Here is a 9,796-nt window from a genome sequence, read left to right as displayed (position 1 = left end):
TACAATAGAGGGTATTCGTTATTAGGTTTGCTACAAGATGTATTATTTTTGCAAGCGCAGTTGATTTATAGAAAAATTGGTATAATATAGTAATGTATGTATTTTATAAATATTCGAAGTTCTTTGCATCGATTAAAGTTGACTCACGATCGTTGCGTAATTTAATGAAAAATTAAAAGACTCGTACTGAAAAAGTACGCAAGCTGTAATTCGATAGTTTGTACGGATAATAAATTTTCAAGTAGAGTCTATACTGTCCCGTGATTATCATTTATTTCTGGATGCAAAAATAATTAAAATTAAATACAATAAAATATGATTGTTCTAATACCAATGACGTTAAAAATATTTTTAAATTGGTATATTCTCGTTAAATAATGTATAAAATAAAATTGAACGAATGAAAATAAAATGTGTACATTGTTTGCTCGTAAATAGTATGTGCAATGAAATTTCTAGTAACTCTCATTTATGTGATATTCGTGTTGTGCATGTCGTAAATTCAATATTTATGTAACGAAGAAAAATTTACAGTTTTACTTTTCCGGTGTCAGTGTTATAATGTTTGATATGAAATACCTGTTTTGACTGTGCATAATTTTTTTTTTTGTCCACTAACAAATTTTATTTTCAACTATTTTCTTTTTTTTATTTCTATGTCTACTAATCCAAGAATAAAGTTTTGTTTTAGGGTATGTGTGTATGCATATTTTGAATTGGGACTATAGATAAGCGCAAAGAAAAATGACAAATGTAAAGGAATCGAAAATGGAATGTGAGAAGTTCAAAATGGAACTTAATATAGCCAAGAGGAAAAAATGGTAAAACTCATGACATTGTATCTAATATCTTTCAATTTATGTTTCAGGACAATCTTCGTGGCACCGATCACCAAAACAGAAAGGAAACATAATGTTTCCTTGTATTTTTCTAGATATTTCTGTTAGGTAGGATGTGAATGAAATTGGACGTTTGGTTAGGTAGGCTCTTAGGTATGACAATGTATTTAATGTCCACAGTTTATATTTTAGGACAATCTTCGTGACCTTGATCATCGAAAAAAGAAGGAAACATTTAATGTTTTCTTGTACTTTTCTAGATATTTATATTAGGTAGAATATGAATGAAATTAAATGTTTAGTTAGGTAGGCTCTACTGGTGATTTAACATTAGCTTTTATATAGGGAGGATATTACTATTAAGTGCAACTACTAGTTTAGGTAGGAATAATTAAAATTTAATTAGCTTTTGTTTAGGGAGGATATTACTATTAAGTGCAATTACTAGTTCAGGTAGGAATAATTAGAATTTAGTTAGGTAGGTTTGTGCTCCATTTTGCATCGACTTGTGCTTCATTTTGCATCGACTTATGCTCCGTTTTGCATCGACTTGTGCTTCATTTTGTATCGACTTTTGTCATAGTTAGTCTTTTCAAGGCAGATTCTTCTGAAAATTCTAATGGTTGTTGGTTTTTCGAACAACGATCTAAACACGATTGTTTCTTTTTTGAGTCGTATATTGGGAAAGTTGTAAATCAAAATTCTGTCTAAATGGAGGGTGGCTGGGTAGGGTTAAGGTAGGTTTCTGTACACAGCAACCTCCACGTGGTGAGATCTAGACAATCTATATTATTCAGTATGTAATTACTAATTGCATTGCCGGTAGCAGAGTAATGCAATTATTAACTACATACAAAATAATATGAGCGAATAGCTCATTTAATAGCCCTTTCTTGTAGATTATACCATAAACCTAGTTTGATTCTAGTGTACATCAGTAAATCTAAGCTAGACAATGTTTCATTCAGCCTGTTTATCTTCCTTTGAAATAAGCGCAACAGCATTGAACTTGTCACGGGACTGTATCAGAGCAACGGACAAAAATATAAACAGAAAAGTCTTTTCACTCACGCACTACAACGCACGGGATCGCAAACAGAAATACTTAAGTGAGAATGGCTTAGTTTATTCTTCACTCCATAGAATAATGAAATAATTACCGAAATTCACTGCTTAGGCGAATACCTCCGTAGAGAATATGTCGATTTAGCGAAAGTTACTGTTTTTAACGAAATACTTCCGTAGAGAGTATATCGGCGAATCGGCATAATAATCAAAAGTGCGCGGCGGGCGACAGACAGAGGTTCACACTTGAATAGGTTGGAACAATCAATGAATTTTTATTCAGAGGGCAGCGGCTTATATACATGAATTTCGTTTATCGGTGATCCCGGTGTTTAGGCTTCGCGCTGGTCTTATCGGCGTGCTCGGTGGTCCTCACAAACTCGTGTGACTTTTCACGATGTTATAGTCATTTAACGAAGCCTTGGCTTTTCTTCGTTACTCGACCACTGTAGTAGAAACGTAGAATTCAGACAGTGGAAACGCTAGCGTATGGTCAGGAAAGTGGAACTGCGAGTGTGTCCAGGCAAATAGTATTACACCGGTCAATGGACAGACAAGTAGTAAAACTCCGTCAATGGTCAGACAAGTTGAAATGAGGCAGTATGGTCAGATTATTAGACATAAAAAAAGAGTTAGGAAATTATTGGCCAGGTTCTCGGATAGAGCAATCATTTGCACTTCGAATAAGCACAACAACATTAAAATGATGTGATTTTCAACGAAGTTCGCAGAATATCCATTTTGCAAACCCCCTGCTTTTTCAGCCCTTGCGTTTCGTTTGTTACTCGGGCACCGTAGCAACGTAGAATTCAGACAGCCACATCTTTGTTAATACTGAACGCAGACTATTGTTACGGTAATCAAATTAGAGCTTGAACCCTCCGCTTCGTTTGCACTATGGCCCATTTTATGGTGGTCTACGGTGGGTTAGGGAAGTCGCCACTTGAAGAGGGCTGCTTATAAAAAATTAAGTTGGTAAATTGTTGGTCACCTTGGCAAGTGACCAACAATCATTTGCGCTTCGAATAAGTGTAGAAACATTAAAATAGGCCATTTTTTAACGAAATTATATCCATGTTACGAATCCCCAGCTTTTCCAGCCGTTGCGTTTCGTTTGTTACTCTGGCACCGTAGCAACCTAGAATTCAGAACCCCTTACACATGTTAATAACAAATGACTTGTATAAATACATCGATCGATTCAACCTAGGTTTCTAAAGTATAAGGATTAGCTGTTTGTTTATGTAACAAAACGATTTAAACATGCTAGAATATGCATTGTGCTGCCATCTAGTGTCAGAAATGGACATTATTCCTTGACAAACTTGGCCCAATAGCCACAGATGGCAAGATGGCACCACTTCTGTTATACGTGCAACAAAATAATTTTATTAAACGATTTTTATTAAACGATCTTTTGATCCATACAGCGATGTTCACTAAGAAAAAGATGCAGTTTGCTTTTATTACATAGTTTTCAACTAGTGCCAATCGATATTATCTCTTACTTTGTTTAATATATAACATAAACAAAGGAGAAGAATTACGAGACAAAATTGTAATCTTTATCGAAGATTTTCACGGATGTGGTGTGAGTTGGTAAGGATGAAATAAATATATATAATAAACAATTATTTCTTTCCATGTATTAAATCTTTATTTATATAAGATACATATCAGTAACCATCTTTTACTTTATGTCTGTAGTAAAATTAATTTCTGATTGTTAATTATGAATTTATAATGCATGAATGAGATGTATAAAGAGACAATAACGTTCGAAACACGCAGAAACATCAGCAACACATTTGCTTTGAAATAAAAATTAATTGAAATCGTCGATCTTCACAGAAATCGCAATATCTCGTTTCTTATTTATTGCTGCTATTAACAATTATTAGCAATGTTTTCGTTTAGAAAATTGCTTAATATTTCATTTTGGTGGAATATTCTTTGTTCGCGAAGGAATTTTTCGTTGAGATCTAACAGACATTGTCAAGGTTACGCGTATCGATTATCGATTCACAAGTGTTCTGCTCGATCATTTTTTTATCTAGACAACTAATTAATTAAATTCCGGCTCTCTTAAGTAAAAAATACAACTTCTACGCGTATTGTGTAAATTATAAGAATTAAACAAATGTTAAATTACTTTCCATGCTTTAAACCATTAAGAAACACGTTTATACCTCGAATCTCGATGAAAATTAATTTCTATCGTCAAATCAATCATTCATAATTCATAAATAAGATACATATTTAACATTAATATTCACAGCATACGTAAATGTTAATAACAAGGGTATATAAGGAACCACCGGTTGCCGAGAATTTCATTCCACGAGGAGGCTCGTAGGTGGACCGATGTCTCCATTCTTGGTACCTGAATCTGCCGCGGACAGCCATGGACCCCGGTTGACACCTTGGTAACCTGTACCGGCGACCACTCTCTAATTTTTTTTGTTTTGTTTCAGTTTCTTTTCTTTGTTACTGCATGCCACCTAATTTATGTTATGTATTTCATAACCTGCGACGGTTGTTAATAATTATGATAAATAAACATCAAGACATTGTGAAATCTGCGAAGGCGATCGGTTTCGGTGAATGTTTGTTCATTTCCGCGATTTTTATTAACATTTACCCATGTTCCCAATATTAATCGAACAATGTGCATCTTATTTATGCACTACACATGATTAAGTAACTTATAGAAATTGATTTTCATCGAGATTCGAAGCAAAAACGTGTTTCGTAAAGTTTTGATGCATGGAAAGTGTTAATTGTCTATTTGGTACATTAATTTAACATTTGTTTAATTCTTATAATTTACACAATGCAAGCGTCAGCAATACAACACAGCTTCTAAAAAATTGTTTATAATTAATGTCATAACCGAAGCAATGCCATAGATTGTTTTTGAATAATCTTGATGCTTCTTGATATTTAATATTTAGAGTAGGTTATCAATCTAATGGTCAAATTATCATGAACGTGTATTATTAGATGTTATGTTTTGAAAAGGAATTCGATGCATGCAACTTATATGTATGTGAATATACATTACTTACCGGAGCAAAGGAAAAGCGTCAAAGTAAGTTCGATGGCTTTTGAAAGCGGTTAACGATACTTTAGTAGTGTCTTAAATACTTTTAAATTTAAATTATTCCAATTATCCAATCTTTCCGAGCACATACTTATCTATAAGGTGGTTCGACTTGTATGTATCTCTGTTTAGAAATTGCGTTAAAAAGCGATTGCATTGCATAGGATTAGAACAAATTGTAGAATTTTTTTTCTCTTTGATTACAAAATAATGTATTTATTATAAAGTAAACTTTATTCTAAATTAGAATTGAGTTGTGCCAAGAAGTTGACTGGTAGACCACCTGGCAGCTTTGAAGAAAAAAAGATATTAGTATCCGATAAAAGCGTGGAATCGAAAATTGAAAATATGCAGCCAGAATCGGAGGAAGCAGAGGTTAAACCCGATGCAAATATGCAGAATGAAGATGCAAAGAAAAACACTTCCCACGAGAATCAGAAATTTATAAATGAACATGTTGATCATATTTCTCTTAAACTCTTCCCGGACTCTAAAGAACAGGATATCATTGATAGTCGAAGAAGAGCAAATTGTAAAACAAGAGATAACAAAGGATTCTAACAAGGTCGTAGAAACCAAAGAGATCAGCAAGCCGGAGGAAGTCCATTTGACGTTAAGTTTTGAAACTGAAGACAATCCTACAAAGGTGGAGGAGGAGGAGGAAAAGAAGTCAAACGACACAGATACAAAGGACAGCAGCAAAGAGGAATGTCATTTTGTATAGCCAGAATCGAAAAACGATATCCAAGAGAAGGAAGATGTGCAAAGTGAATCCCAAACCGATACAGAAAGCTATTCGGTGGACATTCTGGAGTCCACGACGTCAGAATTGTCCGAGATGTCCGAGATAGCGTCGCAGAATGACAACCAGAAAGAAAAGGAAAAATCTGAGGAGGATAGGAGCGTCAAGGACGTGTCGTTCGTTTCGTACGACTCCTCCATAATGTTGAAAGACGTGCACATCAAGTTGAACGATTGTATGAAAGAGAATTCGAAGTTATTCGAGACGAGTAATACCGAGTACGATACGCTAGCTCAATCACCGAAGGATACATCTTTTGGCAAGACACTGAGGAGCATTTCTGGTAGTCGTTCGCTCAATAGAATGCGTCACGTCACGATACGCGAACACAGGTATTCTCTAAACAACTCGATGTTCGTAAATACATCGAACACGTCGCTATTACCGGACAAAACGGAGGATTTCAAAATCTTGCGCTATACTTCCGGCCTATCGGACATGGTTTCCATCACCAACGGCAGCCCAACGAGAGAAAACGGATCAGCCTTTTGAAAGGACTACGCAGGCCTATTCAAGTTTCGTAAGAGGGATTACACTTCGGTATCGGAACTGAAATTTCAAACCAGCAAACTGGATCTTACGAACGACGAGAGTAACACATCGGTAAACGAAGGTTTCACCAAGAAATGGTGCACCATCATGTAAATTATTAAGAGAGTTTTTATATATACATATGTGGCGACTCGTGCACGAACACGCCGCCAGACCGTCGCCACGTAATATATACAAAAACGCAGCAACGAAGCTGGTAGCGGACCTGTCAATCGTCACCGGGCAATACTCGGCGCCGTAACGGTTTTCCGAAAAACAAGGGATGGCGACGAGCTCGGAGGACGGCATTCAACGTTCGAACTTCGACCGAGCCGACACGACTACGCGATACGACCGACCTGTAATAAAGACCGTTAGCGAAAGAACGAGAGTAATTTTATTTCTCCCAGACTACCACACATGCGTATATACGTGTGTGTATATGTATATAAAATATTTTTATGCATATTTTATGCATATATATATGTAGTATCGGATTTTCCGAGTCCGCTTGAGCCTGCTTCGAGCGCAGGCGTAAACAAGATAGCACGCGCGGACAGACCTGGGTTAGGGTAAACATTTGGTGCCGATCTGTCCGCTAGTTTTTATGATAGGCCCGAGTATCCCTTTACAAGGGGTCCTGCGCGACGACCGAGCGTAAAAATGCATGGGGATGAAAGAGAATATATGTGGCTCGGAGAAAGTGAGGTGTGTTTGGAAAAGACGAACCATTAGGATAGCCGAACGTGACCGATTGCCTGAAGTGAGAGAGACTGAGGATTGGAATGAAAGAGAATGAATGTGCATGCCTATATAGAGCGCGAGAAGAACGTTAAGGGACACACAGTATGACGCCGAGAATATGTCCGGAGAGTGTGTCGCGGACAGTATGAGTAAAAAGACAACAAGACGAGATAATTAAAAGACGCACTAAGACGAAAGACCAGTATAAGACTTAAGCAACAAAGACGGTAAAGACGCGTGCCGAGGGCATAAAGACGGTTAGCTTAGTTTAATACGCGGTCGATCTACCTTAGTGAAAAGCGAAACTAATCACCAACACTACGTCTAATACTAATATCACTGTAATATATAATATTCTTAAATATACTTCAATATACCGCACGAGTACAACAGTTATTTGGGGGCTCGTACGGGGATCAATAACTCAAGATCTCTTCTCCAGTGATCCGAGGAGAAGAGAAAAAACAACACACACACACACACACACACACAAAATTTTGCACGCGAAGAAAAGCGGTCCCTGTGCCATGCCACGTGTATTGACAAATTAGAATTTGGATACAAGAGTTACCTAAATCATTGACTTAATGTCTGTTGACTCAATCTTCATGTGTTTCTGTTATCACGAATTTTTTAAATCGTACACGCTGGTGATCCAGTTTTACGGAACGTATCTATGTTAGCGAAACGTTTCTAATCCCTCTTACAAGATATGTTCATGTATGTATAATAACGTACCCCGTGCAATTTCACACAACAGAAGCTCATTTACAAAAAGACATCGCGCTCGTAACGATTAAATTTTTAAACTTTGATTATATGTATTATTTTACTATGTCTTATACTGGTCATTAATACTCGAGTATGTTTTATACGAATGACAGAATGTAATTATAAGAAAGCGTAACGGTAGGAGACCCTCTTGTTAATATTCGGGCAATTACTTGGTCAATTTGGAGGGATTGCATTACGGTTTGGATCAACGAATCTATATTTTTCCAAACAAGGACGCTCTGATTTGTAACGACCGACTCTCTCGATAAGTAACTTACACGTTCGATTCGTTTCATGTTGCAAGTATACAATTGTAAAATTATATATTTTTCATAGTCTCGGGCAACGAAACGCGGTAAACTCGTCCACGTAGATTATCACGCGGAATCTTTTTCCATTTCGAAACATTTTGAATATTATATTTTGAAATTTATAGTCGTATTTAGGGGACATTGCCCTCGGACTTTTGCTCGAGGCAATTTTTCGACACTCGTTGCCTGTTTTTTTTTAAAACAGATTATGTTAACCGTAACATATGTAGATAAACCTGTAAGACGCGTGAAATCAAAGCGTATAGGGATAAATTAGACGTAAACATTCGATGCTCGACGAAATCGTGTAACGCAATTGAAAAAGTGGGAATTCGTCGAACAATACGAGTAGTGTAGTTTCTTTACGATGCAAATAATTCTATCGAGTTCGCTTTCTCTTTTCTTTTTTTTTTCTTGTAGCGAGACACACACACACTCACACACACACACAAATGTATTTTTAAGCTTTCTATGGAACAACTCTTGTCCGAACCGGAAGCAACATTTTGTACTTCCACATGGTTGTTGTTGAAATCGATCGAGACCAAGCGCGTGTGTGCTTTGCGAACTTTTATACTTTTTACGATAAAATAGAAGAAGAGTTGAAAACACGATGTATGAAAAATGTATATAGAAAATGCGATTTATAATAAATCTTGGAAAGTCGAGATCACCGGTTATGATACTTTAACCTCGGGCTGTTCGACTCGTCGGTCAGTTACTCTGAGGTGCTATCAGGTCAAAGGCCCGCTGGATTGGCAATTAAGTTACATACCTTACGAGCTTAGTGTCCCGGAACGCTCGGTGTTTGTATTAGTCCGGATGCCTCGTCAGTGGCTCGTTAAGAATTATCGCAAGCCCGTGCGTTACTTACCGACTTCCTCCTGTGACATCGGTTCGGACCAAAAATCTGCAGCTATTGAGACGAAAGGCACACCACTGCGTAGTTAGCGTCCTATAGAACGCTGCTGTGTGCCCAAACAATTGCTTTTGCGTTTGAAAGTAGAAACTCGAGCGATTGCAATGGTATAAGTGTTCCCCCCCTAGGGCTATTAGTTATTCATTTAGAACATCAAATACGGAACAATTTGTTGCGTTCTCAACGATAATTTCGCTTCAAATTTGTATATCCCTCGAATGGTTTTTCGCTATTATCTCAAGAACGGGCGCAACGACCACACACTTTGGATACATAGCAGTGTTCTATACGACGCTAGATACACGGTGGTATGCCTTTCGTCCCGATAGCCGCAGATTTTTGGTTCGGACCGATGTCACCGGAAAGTAATACGCCGCTGGGACTTTTGTAATTTCGACACCACTCGAACGGTTTTTCACTATTATCTCGACAACGGGCACGACGATGTCACGTAATAATTCGGTATTTGACACAAGGAAAATGTTGATCTCCAACAGGAGACGAACTCTTTATTATTTTCACTTGTTTTACACTATAATTACAATTACCGTACTGTTGGTCATAGATTCGTTCGCATCGAATCATAGGTCGAGACTGAACTGCCTCTTATGGATCGGGTTTTTATATCTGTTCATTCCTTTGTTCTGAGTGTCATGCGTTATGTAAGGAGTGTCATACGTGCGTTATTATGGGAACGGAAAGAGTGTT

At 37.1% G+C, this 9,796-nt stretch overlaps 1 pseudogene across 1 annotated transcript; it reads left to right on the top strand.

Moving 5' to 3' along the window:
• Positions 1-3,515: 3,515 nt before the first annotated feature.
• Positions 3,516-8,815, top strand: LOC143149284 (uncharacterized; annotated as a pseudogene). The gene is made up of 2 exons (XR_012992740.1): positions 3,516-4,995; positions 5,255-8,815. The product of XR_012992740.1 is annotated as an uncharacterized LOC143149284 (transcript).
• Positions 8,816-9,796: the final 981 nt, after the last annotated feature.

This window comes from Ptiloglossa arizonensis, chromosome 7, assembly GCF_051014685.1.
Source record: "Ptiloglossa arizonensis isolate GNS036 chromosome 7, iyPtiAriz1_principal, whole genome shotgun sequence".
Classification (NCBI taxonomy): Eukaryota; Metazoa; Arthropoda; class Insecta; order Hymenoptera; family Colletidae; genus Ptiloglossa; species Ptiloglossa arizonensis.
Note: the sequence above shows the minus strand (reverse complement) of the source record. Positions and strands in the feature narration are given on the sequence as shown.